Below are 12,318 nucleotides of genomic sequence, written 5' to 3'. Positions count from 1 at the left end.
TCCATTCTAGGCCCACCCACCAGTTGACAGGAAATACTGGAGATAATAGACACGTTGAATGATACCATGGGGACATGATCACTAGACTGTGGGAATTGTAGGACACACAGCCCGGCCTCCCCAGCATGTAAACGACAACAAAAACACAAGAATGGGCCGGGCGCAGTGGCTCACGCCCGTAATCCCAGCACTTTGGGAGGCCAAGGCAGGCAGATCACCTGAAGTCAGCAGTTTGAGACCAGCCTTGTCAACATGGCGAAAGCCCATCTCTACTAAAAATATAAGAATTAGCTGGGCGTGGTGGCGGGCACCTGTAATCCCAGCTACTCAGGAGGCTAAGGTAGGAGAATCACTTGAACTCAGGAGGCAGAGGTTGCAGTGAGCTGAGATCATGCCACTGCACTCCAGCCTGGGCAACAAGAGCAAAATTCCATCTCAAAACGAAAAATACAAGGATGAAACGTGCAGACTCAGAGAACCATCAGAGACCCCAGCCAAGTGCAGGCTGAGACCTCACTTGAGTCCTGATTTGAATAAACCAGCGTGAAGCAGTGTTTAGGAGCCCAAGGGAACCTCAATATTGGCCAATATTTGATTTTCTCTAATTGTTAATATTTTATGATATAATGGTAATTGCGATATTTTAAAGAGTTCTTCTCTTTAGCCATATATATGCAGAAATATTTATAGATGAAACGCTAGGAAGCCTGAGATTTGTGTCAAAACAATCTGGGGTAGACAGGAGTCAAGATTGGCTCCCCTCATAGGCACTGGGTAACAGAGTCATGTGGGCTCATTCCATTATTCTGTCTATTTCTGCATATGATTGGAATTCTCCAATATAAAATACAAAATTAAATAGTATAAAATTAAAGAGAAAAGAGGTGTTATATGATTTGACCTAATGAGACATCACTGATATGTCATCAAATTAAAAAAAAAAACCTTTTGCAGAACAATCGTCATAATATAATCCTAGTTTTGTTTAAAAAAAAAAAGAGGAAGGAAGGAAAGATGAAGGGAGGGGAGGGAACGGGAGTCACATAAAAGAAATGGGAAACAGTTTCAATTCAACTTTGTGTGTGAGTTTCCCATGGCTGCTTGGTCTCCAGGGCTGTAACAAACAACCAACACAAACTGGGTGGCTTAAAACAACCGAAATTTATTCTCTCAGTTCTGGAAGCTAAAACTCTGAAACCAAGATGCCGGCAGGGCCACGTTCCCATTGAACCCTGCAGGCAAGATCTTTCCTTCCTCTCTCAGTTTCTGGCGGTGGCTGACAATCTTCCGCGTTCTTGGCATGTGCACGTATCACAGCAGTCTCTGCCTCTGCCAGCACATGGCTGTATTCCCAAGCGTCTCTGTCTGCTCTTCTTATAAAGACCCCAGTCACTGGGTTAGGGCCCACACAACTCCAGTGTGACCTCATTTTAATTTGACTGCGTGGATAAAGACCCTATTTCCAAATAAGGTTGCATTCACAGGTACCAGGGGTTAGGGCTTCAACATGTTTTTGGGAGGACACGCCTTGACCATAACAGCATGTATGTGCGTCCACAGAAGATGCGAGAGATGGCAGTAGCTGCCCCGGGGCTGTGGGGCTGAAGGGTCCGAGGCTGTAGCTTCTTGTTACTTTGTAGACATCAGTCCACTGTGAATCGCAAGTGTTCCTTTTGTAATGAGAGTGGCGCATCCTGGTAAAGGTCAGAGAGTGTCCCTAATTCTCCCTCTCCATCACAGGTGATTTAGGCAGAACCAAACCTTCCCTTCTTCTTCTTTTTTTTTTTTTTTTTTTTTGACTGAGTCTCACTCTGTCACCCAGGCTGGAGTGCAGCAGTGTGATCTCGGCTCACTGCAACCTCTGCCCCCAGGGCTCAAGCCATTCTCCTACCTCAGCCACTCGAGTAGCTGGGATTACAGGTGCCCACCACCACGCCGGGCTAATTTTTGTATTTTTAGTAGAGACAGGGTTTGAACATGTTGGCCGGGCTGGTCTCAAACTCCTGACCTCAGGTGATCCGCCCACCTCGGCCTCCCAAAGTACTGGGATTACAGGCGTGAGCCACCGCGCCCGGCCCCCTTTTCTTTTGTGTTTCCCTTTTTTAAAGCTTTTTATAAGATGAAACCCACATAAAAAAAAATTAACTGTTTTAGAGCATGCAGTTCAGTGCATCTAGTACCTTCGCAATGTTGTGCAGGCACCACGTGGAGCTCATCCCCAAACACTTTCACCGCCGCCAGAGGAAATGCTGTGCCCAGGAAGCAGGCACTCCCCACGCCCTTTCCAGCCCCCAGAACGACTCATCTGCTTCCTGTCTCTACGGACGTCACGGTCCTGCCTACTTCACATCCGTCTTCTGTGTCTGTGCCTCCTTTGGAACCCCCAAGATGTTATTTGCCTGCTGCAGATAGACCCACACGGGCGATGGTGAGCGCAGCCTCCCTAGCCCCAAGGAAACGGCCTAGAAGAGAAACGTTTCCAAGAGAAGCTGCACCCAACAAGCGCAGCTCAGGACTGACGTTTAACCTACCAGAGCTCCCGAGGGGACCACGAAGTGCACGTATGGCCCTTGCTGAAAGGTGAGTTGGAGCTGTGAGCTCACTCCAGAGCAAGGGAGCCAGCGGCACCTCCGGGCGAACAGCCTCCCTCAGTCCAGCCCCGCTGTGGCGCCCTCCCGTCCAGCCCCGGGATTCGGTTCATTGCGAACTTGGACGACGTTAGATCCTAATGATCTTCCCTGTTAGAGGGCTTATGCAGACATGCATTGCTTCAACATGTTTGACCAAAGCCTAGCCCGTGCCTCAGTTTCCTCCCCTGGAATGTGGGGGGCTAAGGGTATAACAGCCGGGGTCCACAGGGCTGCCGTGGGATAAAGGAAAGTGAGACTGGGCATGGTGGCTCAGGCCTGTAATCCCAGCACTTTGGGAGACTGAGGTGGGTGGATCATTAGAGGTCAGGAGTTCGAAAGCGGCCTGGCCAACATGGTGAAATCCTGTCTCTACTAAAAATACAAAAAAGTTAGCCAAACGTGATAGCACATGCCTGTAGTCCCAGCTACTCGGGAGGCTGAGGCAGGAGAACTGCTTGAACCCAGGAGGCAGAGGTTGAAGTGAGCTGAGATAGCGCCACTGCACTCCAGCCTGGGTGACAGAGCTAAACTCCATCTCAAAAAAAAAAAATAGGAAACAGTGAGAGTGAAGTTCCCAGCACGGTGCCCAGCACCAGGGAGCACTGAGGGCCTTAGGGTGACAGCGGTGACCAGAGGTGGGGACAGCAGGAGTCCTCGTCCTTAGAGGACACCAAGGGGCCCGAAGAGGGCTGCCGCGTTTAAGAAACGAAAATACAGATGCCAGTTACCTTTGCATTCCAGATAAACACCAGATGATTTTCCAGTATACACACACACACACGAGTACCGCATGGGACAAGCGTGCACTTAAATTATTGTTTGAAATTCAACCACGACTGTGTGTCATGTGTAAATCTGATGACACCAGAGGCATGAACAAGCCGAGCGATGCTCAAAACTCGCGTGGTGGTCACGCCCTCCTGGGGTGCAGCTAACCACGAAGGAGATGGGCGGGCCCCAGTGCAGATCGCAGGGAATCTAGAAAGGCACCCAGGAATTGTGAGAAAGCAGTTGAGAGAGGTACTGGAATGAGGGGCCTTCTGGGCTGAGGGAAGAAGACGCATGAAGGTGCTGAGAAGAACAAGAAAACGGCTCATGTGGGAATCCCAAATGCCTTAGGTTGTGGAAAGCACTTGGCCCCCGGGGGTTTCAGAGAAAGAGAAGAGGCAGAGAGAGCCCCGGGCCTAGTGAATCCTCCAGCCCCAATCCTTCGAGAATTTCACAATATAGGCCGGGCGCGGTGGCTCATGCCTGTAATCCCAGCACTTTGGGTGGATCACGAGGTCAAGAGATCGAGACCATCCTGGCTAACATGGTGAAACCCCATCTCTACTAAAAATACAAAAATTAGCCGAGCATGGTGGCGCCCACCTGTAGCCCCAGCTACTCAGGAGGCTGAGGCAGGAGAATCGCTTGAACCCAGGAGGCGGAGGTAGCAGTGAGCCAAGACTGCACCACTGCACTATAGCCTGGCAACAGAGCGAGACTCCATCTCAAAAAACAAAAACAGAAACAAAACAAAACAAAAAAAGAATTTCACAATATAGGGCACGTAATTATTGGGATCGATGCCTTTGGAGAGAATCAATGCAAGAGTCAGAATGACACAAGAACAAAACAATCGAGTGGGCTTCCTGACAAAGGTGACATTGGAGACACACACCCAAATAAGCCACACTCAGGCAGATGCTTCCTTCTTTCCAAGGCTTCTCTATCCTTCTCTCCCAAGGCACAGATCTGGGTATTCTCTAGTTTTATCTTAGGCCAGGTTTCTCAGAGTATGGGCCTCAGGCCAGCATCACCTGGAAATTGTTAGAAATGCAGAAACTCAGGCCCCACCCTGGGCCTACTACCTCAGAAGCCCTAGGGGTGGGCAGACAGTCTGTGTTCCAGCAAGTTCTATAGAGGACTCTGACTGATGTGTTCAAAAGTTGATACTAGTTTTTCTTTCTTTTTTTTTTTTTGAGACAGAGTCTCGCTCTTTCACCCAGGCTGCAGTGCAGTGGCGTGATCTCGGCTCACTGCAACCTCTGCCTCCCGGGTTCAAGCCATTCTCCTGCCTCAGTCTCCCGAGTAGCTGGAGTTACAGGTACCTGCCACCATGCCCAGCTAATTTTTGTATTTTTAGTAGAGACAGGATTTCACCATTTGGCCAGGCTGGTCTCCTGACCTCAGGTGATCTACCCACCTCGGCCTCCCAATGTGCTGGGATGACAGGCGTGAGCCACCGCACCTGCCTGGCCAAAAGTTACTGCTGGTTCTTATAAAAACACACCTGCTGTGGGCTCGCCCGAGACCAGCACTGCACAAGCCCCCAGGTGCTTCTATTAAAAAAAAAAAAAAATAGGGATGGGATCTCACTATGTCACCCAGGCTGGCTGGCCTTGGACACCTGGGCTCAAGCAATCCTACCACCTCAGCTTCCCAAAGTGCTGGGATTACAGGCATCAGCCACCACACCCAGTCCCCCAGGCGATTCTAATATTCTAAAATGTACCCAGAGCTGTCAGAGAAGGGCTGTCTTGGGAGATGCACTCAAGGGCCAACCCAGCAAGGTCCTATTCTTGAGGGGCCACAACCTTGGAGAAGGGAAAAGGCTGTGAGCTTCACTGGTGCGTTTCCATGAATAACTGCCACTCATTCTCTTTTGTTGCTTTATAGTATTCTAAGTACGCTGCTTTATGGCTATGCAACAGTTTATTTAAGTACGTGCACATGGCTCGCGTTTTGTGTCCAGTTTGTTTTTTTTTTTTTTTTTTTTTTTGAGACAGTCTCGCTCTATCACCCAGGCTGGAGTGCAATGGCGCAATCTGGGCTCACTGCAACCTCCGCCTCCCTGGTTCAAGTGATTCTCCTGCCTCAGCCTCCTGAGTGGCTGGGATTACAGGCACCTGCCATCATGCCTGGCTAATTTTTGTAGAGACGGGTTTCACCATGTTGGTCAGGCTGGTCTTGAATTCCTGAGTTTAGGTGATCCGCTCGCCTCGGCCTCCCAACGTGCTGGGATTACAGGCACGAGCCACCGCGCCCAGCGCAGTTTGGGCTTTTATATAGGACACTGCTGTGACCATTCACATGCAAGCCCTCCAGGAGATACGAGTGCCCAAATGTGCTCAGAAGTGGAACTTAGTCTGGGGTTATCTCAGTCTCAGGTCCTCAGAGCGTGGCATGCTTGTTCAGTGATAGTCGTCACTGCCAAACAGTTTTTCCCTCAGATCTGCACCCCCAACCCCACTGCCCACAGGTGAGTGGTGACAAGCTGAAGACCATGTGGGAAAATGGGGAAGAACACTGCAAGAGAACTCAGAAAGGCCTGCCTGAATATTTTTTAATGTTAGGGACCAAAAAAAAAAAAAAAACCCTAAATGCAGCCAACAGGGTAGAGGAGGCATCACCAGGCCCAGACTTGGCCTGGTCTGGCCCCCCCCCACCTACGCTGTGTGACCCTCAGCAAGCCGCTTGACTTTTCTGAGTCACAGTTTCCTCCTCTTTAAAATGGGAATGATGATACCTCGCACCTAGCATTGATGTGAGGAAGGGCTTCTGAAATTTCAGCCTCAGGTCAAGAGGGGCTTCAGAGATGTTTTCCAGCCCCTGAAGTCCTTTCTAGGTAGTACCTGTGTGCGTCTGTGTGTGCATACGCAGTGGGAGTGTGACACCAGTGAGCAAGGAGCTACCAACAGGACAAAGTGAGATACTTGGAGCATGAACCTTGCTCAAGGGTGGCCAGTGCATTCGGGCCAAGAGGAGACGGCTAGGCAGAGTGGTGGCCAATGCAATTGTTGGCAAGGTGAGGAGATGGGTTACATACAGGGAAATTGTGCAGTAAGGAAATATGCTAATGGTAATGGTATCCAGTGTTCTTACTGTTGGTGAAGAGTTAAAAATATACAAAGAACTGGTACAAACCCTGTGGTATTTATTGGAGTGGAATATATGGAGATACAGAGAGAGACAGATATAAAACTAAATATAGATCTCACAGCATATGCACACTTACACCCCCTCCACTGAGAGGGCCCAGGAGCCATGGCACCCAGTAACAATGAACACATACTACCAGATCTTGCTTTCTAAATATAATTCTTCCGGTAAAAAGAGCCAAGGATACTGGGAGAAATGGCTTTTTCCAGGGCCAAGGTACAGAAAGTACAAAATGAAGCTGAAGTTTCTCATGCCAGAAAGGGAAGAGCTCAAAGGATAACACAAAAAATGTCAAGAGGACATGGCAGCCACCTTGAAAGGGTTCCCATTGGCCAAATTAAGGCAATCAAGCATCAAAATAAATATTGATAGTAACAAATCATAACATATTTAATCAACTAGGACTCTGATATGGCCTGGCTCTGTGTCCCCACCCAAATCTCATTTTGAATTGTAATCTGAAGTGTAATCCCAACATGTTGGGGAAGGGGCCTCATGGGAGGTGATTAGATGGTGGGAGTGGTCCCCCCATGCTCATGATAGTGAGTGAGTTCTCACAAGATCTGATGGTTTCATATGGGGCTTCCCCCTTTGCTCAGCATTCATTCTCTCTCCTGCCGCTCTGTGAAGAGGTGCCTTCCGCCATGACTGTAAGTTTCCTGAGGCCTCCCCAGACATGTGGAACTGTGAGTCAATGAAACCTCTTTTCTTTGTAAATTACTCAGTCTCAGATATTTCTTCATAGCAGCATGAGAGTGGACTAATACAGAGTCCTTGCATTCCTACTGATATCAATGAATAAACGACCAAGTTAACAGGGAGAAGAGAAAGCTCTTCCTTATAGAAGACCGTAAATGAGGGAGAATGATGATGATGGTGATATGGTTTGGATCTGTGTTCACCCCAAAATCTCACGTCCAATTGTATTCTCTAATGTTGGAGGTGGGCCTGGTGGGAGGTGACTGCATCATGGGGGAGGATATCTCATGAATAGTTGAGCACTATCCCCTTAGTACTGTCCTCGCGAATGTGAGTTCTCGTGAGATCTCGTCATTTAAAAGCATGGGACACCGTCCCCTGCTCTCTCTCTTGCTCCTGTTCCCACCATGTAAGACACTTCACTCCTCCTTTGCCTTCCACCATGATTGGAAACCTCCTGAGGTCTTCCCAGAAGAAGCCACTGTGCTTCCTGTACAGCCTGCAGAACCGTGAGCCCATCAAACGTCTTTTCCCTATAAATCACACAGTCTCAGATATTTCTTCTTTTTATGTGTGTGTTTTTTGAGACAGAGTCTCACTCTGTCACCTAGGCTGGAGTGCAGTGCTACAATCTTAGCTCACTGCAACCTCCGCCTCCTGGGTTCAAACTATACTCCTGCCTCAGCCTCCTAGGTAGCTGGGATTACAGGCATGCATCACCAAGCCCGGCTAATTTTGTATTTTTAGTAGAGACCAGGTTTCACCATGTTGGCCAGGCTGCTCTTGAACTTCTGACCTCAAGAGATCCACCCACCTTGGCCTTCCAAAGTGCTGGGATTACAGGAATGAGCCACCATGCCCGGCTTCAGGTATTTCTTTATAGCAGTGTGAGAAGGGACTAATGTAGATGGAATTAGAAAATCACCATTCAGCAAACATTGTGATAGTAATCCGTTCAGCCAAGCATTGTCCATGCATGCCGAACTTAATGAGTGAAAATAAAACGAGAATCAGATACTGACACAGTCTCAACATGTCTCTCCGTAAAATACTTAATCATTACAAGGGAGAAAATAATAGCTTTAATTAAGGGAAACCTGGCAGACGCTGTCTTAACCAAGGGGCAAAAGTTACCCCCACCAGTAACGAGACAAACAGCTGGGTGGGCCTCCCAATACCATGTACTAAGGAGGACACAGTATCGTGCCACAGGGCTTTCTCCAGAAGCGCGTAACCTGAGCCAAATCCCGAGGAAACATCAGACAAACTCAAATCAAGAGACATCCTATGACGTCCCCGAGCCTGGAATCTGAGCCTGGAATCTCTAAAAAGGTCGAGAATACAGAAGACAAGGAAAATCCACAGGAGTATTCCACACAGAAGGAGAAACAGGGGGACGTGGCAACTAAGAGCCACATCCTTTCCCTGTTACCAGGACAACGCTGATGGGAACTTGTGGACTGGATGGTCATGTTGTGTAGATGTTCATTTCCTGATTTTTGGACTCTGTTGTGATTAATGAAGACTGTCACTTAAAGAAAATAGGCTGGGCACAGTGGCTGACACCTATAATCCCAGCACTTTGGGAGGCTGAGGTGGGAGGATTGCTTGAGCTCAGAAGTTTGAGACCAGCCTGGACAACAGGGTGAAACCCAGTCTCTACAAAAATACAAAAATTAGCTGGGCGTGGTGGCACATGCCTGTAGTCCCAGCTACTGGGGAGGCTGAGGTTGGAGGATCGCTTGAGCCTGAGAGTTGGATGCTGCAGTGAGCCGAGATTGCGCTACTGCTCTCAGCCGGGTGACAAGAGTAAGACGCTGTCTCAAAAAAAAAAAAAAAAAAAAAAACAAAAAAAAAACCAACAAAACCAACACCCCCACCCCCAACACACACACACACACACACACACACACACACACACACACACACACAGATGTATTCAGAAACAATACAGCATCATGTCTGCAATTTATGTCTAAATGGGGGCGGTGAGGCTGAGGACAAAGCAGCCAGTGTCGAAATGTACTAACGATGCTGAGAGACCCTGGAGGAAGGATGTGCTATAGTGTTTGTGCTATCATCTTCTTACAACTTTCCTGTCCATTTGAAATTATTTCCAGACAATAAGTGAAGAAATGATTCCAGAATAACGGTATGGCTGGGAAGAAACAGGTTCATTCCTATATTCAGGTTCAACCCGCATTGGCTGAGCACATACTACGGACCAGACATGGCTGCTTATCATCACGCGCACCTTCACTCCTCTATCCGACCAAAAGTTCAAGTTGGCAGGTACTGTGCCCATTTTGTTGGATGGGCAAGCCAAGACCCTGGATTTGAGAGCTTTGCCCAAGGTCACGGCAGGTGAGTGTGGAGTGAGGGTTTGATGCAGGCTTTCCTGCCAGCCCACCTCTCTGCCTCTAGACACACAGCTGGGCCTCCCTGGCACTGATTCACACTCAGTTTTGGGACAGTGAGGCTGGTTCCTAGTGGACCTGCTTGCGGCCTGAGTAGCAGAAAGCAGTAGGCCACTGAGCTGTGCCCAAGATGACAAGGACAGTGGCTCCCAGGAACCCACTAGCTTTGCTCCAGGGCAGGCCCAGCGCTGGATCCCAGCATGTCCCTGGGAGAGGAGGCACACCTCTGTCTCCAGCTGTAGACTCTTGCCTGTCTCTCCTGAGGCTGCTTTTGCCTGGATGGTCCAGGAAGAGGGGCAGCTCTTCCTCCTGGCTTGGCCATTTCTTTCTTTACTTTTTTTTTTAGATGGAGTCTTGCTCTGTCGCCCATGCTGGAATGCAGTGAAAAGATCTCAGCTCACTGCAACCTCCGCCTCCTGGGTTCAAGCGATTCTGGTGCCTCAGCCTCCCAAGTAGCTGGGATTACAGGCACCCGCCACCATGCCTGGCTAAATGTTTTGCATTTTTAGTAGAGACGGGGTTTTGCCACGTTGGCCAGGCTGGTCTCAAACTTTTGACCTCAAGTGATCCTCTCGCCTTAGCCTCCCAAAGTGCTAGGATTACAGGTGTGAGCCACCACATGTGGCCATGGCCTGGCCATTTCTATGGTCAGCCTTTGAGCCCTGGCTGCAATGGTGTTGAGCTAAACAGATCAGCCCCCATGCCAGGAGGAACCTGGCTGCCCATCCTGCCCCAGGACTGACCCTGAGAGATGGCAAAAGGCAGGGGATTGGGAGGCATGAGTCAAGTCAATCCAACTGTTCTTAAAAGGGGGTGGGGAGGTTTCTGTGAAGAATGTATTTGAAGCCCATCAATGATAGACTGGATAAAGAAAATGTAGCACATGTACACCATGGAATACTATGCAGCCATAAAAAAGGATGAGTTCATGTCCTTTGCAGGGACATGGATGAAGCTGGAAACCATCATTCTCAGCAAACTAACACAGGAACAGAAAACCAAACACCACATGTTCTCACTCATAAGTGGGAGTTGAACAATGAGAACACATGGACACAGGGAGGGGAACATCACACACCAGGGCCTGTCAGGGGGTGTGGGGCTAGGGGAGGGATAGCATTAGGAGAAATAACTAATGTAGATGATGGGTTGATGGGTGCAGCAAACCACCATGGCACATATATACCTATGTAACAAACATGTACGTTCTGCACATGTATCCCAGAACTTTAAGAAAAAAAGAATGCATTTGAAGCAGAGGTATTCCTAACACTGACAAGGAGTCCAGGGGACTCGAGCTTAGATTTCAGGCCGCCCTGGGCCCAATTCCATGAAGAGCTATGTGACCCTGGGCAAGTTACTTCATTTTCTAAGCCTCAGATTTCTACAGGGATTTTTGTAAGGAATCAAAACAATGTGGTATATCCATAGATGTTCATTATAACATTGTTCTAAAAATCAAAAAAATCAAACCAACTAACTGTCGGCAGGAAACGGGTTAAATACGAATGCCTACACTGCCATTGAAGATGTGTTGACCCACATACACTGCAGGAATATGGGAGCGTGGAGTGGGCAGAATAGTGTGCCCAGCATGAATCTATGAGGGAAAAGACACTTATGTAGTTGTATATTTTTTTAAAATATTTTTTCTTTTTTTCAGAACGGAGTCTTGCTCTGTCGTCCAAGCTGGAGTGCAGTGGCATGATCTTGGCTCACTGCAACCTCCGCTTCCCAGGTTCAAGCAATTCTCCTGCCTCAGCCTCCTGAGTAGCTGGGATTACAGGAGCATGTCACCACACGCGGCTAATTTTTGTATTTTTAGTAGAGATGAGGTTTCACTGTCAGGCCTCTGAGCCCAAGCCAAGCCATCACATCCCCTGTGACTTGCACGTATACATCCAGATGGCCTGAAGTAACTGAAGATCCACAAAAGAAGTAAAAATAGCCTTAACTGATGACATTCCACCATTGTGATTTGTTTCTGCCCCACCCTAACTGATCAATGTACTTTGTAATCTCCCCCACCCTTAAGAAGGTACTTTGTAAGATCCACCCCTGCACGCAAAACGTAACTTCACCGCCTATCCCCAAACCTATAAGAACTAATGATAATCCACCACCCTTTGCCGACTCTCTTTTTGGACTCAGCCTGCCTGCATCCAGGTGAAATAAACAGCCATGTTGCTCACACAAAGCCTGTTTGGTGGTCTCTTTACACGGACGCGCATGAAATTCACTACGTTGGCCGGGCTGATCTCAAACTCCTGACCTCATGATCCGCCTGCCTCGGCCTCTCAAAGTGCTGGGATTACAGGCGTGAGCCACCACGCCCAGCCTGTAGTTGTATAATAATAATTACTTATAATTAAATAATTATTGCTAATAAAAATCACCATGATCAGGTGCTACCCTACATGCTTGATGCATATTAAATGACTCCATTCCACAACAGACCCCCTGATGTATGTACACTTAGTTACTACCCCATTGTACAGAAGAACAAACAGGCAGGGAAAAGTTAAGTTTGCCCGAGGTCTCACAGCTGGCGAGTGGCAGAACTAGAATTTGCATCCAGGCAGCCTGGGCTGTAGACTTCCGTGCTCTTAACCACAATCCTGCAGCCTCTCTAGACTTGCACAGAAAAG

General features: G+C 48.4%; 1 protein-coding gene and 1 long non-coding RNA gene across 3 annotated transcripts in view; one reads left to right on the top strand and one right to left on the bottom strand.

Moving 5' to 3' along the window:
* ATP2C2 (ATPase secretory pathway Ca2+ transporting 2) overlaps nt 1–12,318 on the bottom strand; it is a 97,400-nt gene that overhangs the window by 72,595 nt on the left and 12,487 nt on the right. The gene's annotated exons all lie outside the window — the stretch shown is intronic.
* LOC129527762 (uncharacterized) lies at nt 1,183–11,845 on the top strand. The gene is made up of 3 exons (XR_008672824.2): nt 1,183–2,580; nt 9,374–9,617; nt 11,334–11,845. It is a non-coding gene; the product is annotated as an uncharacterized lncRNA (long non-coding RNA).

This window comes from Gorilla gorilla, chromosome 18 (assembly GCF_029281585.2).
Source record: "Gorilla gorilla gorilla isolate KB3781 chromosome 18, NHGRI_mGorGor1-v2.1_pri, whole genome shotgun sequence".
Taxonomy (NCBI): Eukaryota; Metazoa; Chordata; class Mammalia; order Primates; family Hominidae; genus Gorilla; species Gorilla gorilla.
This window is presented reverse-complemented; position numbering and strand designations above follow the sequence as displayed.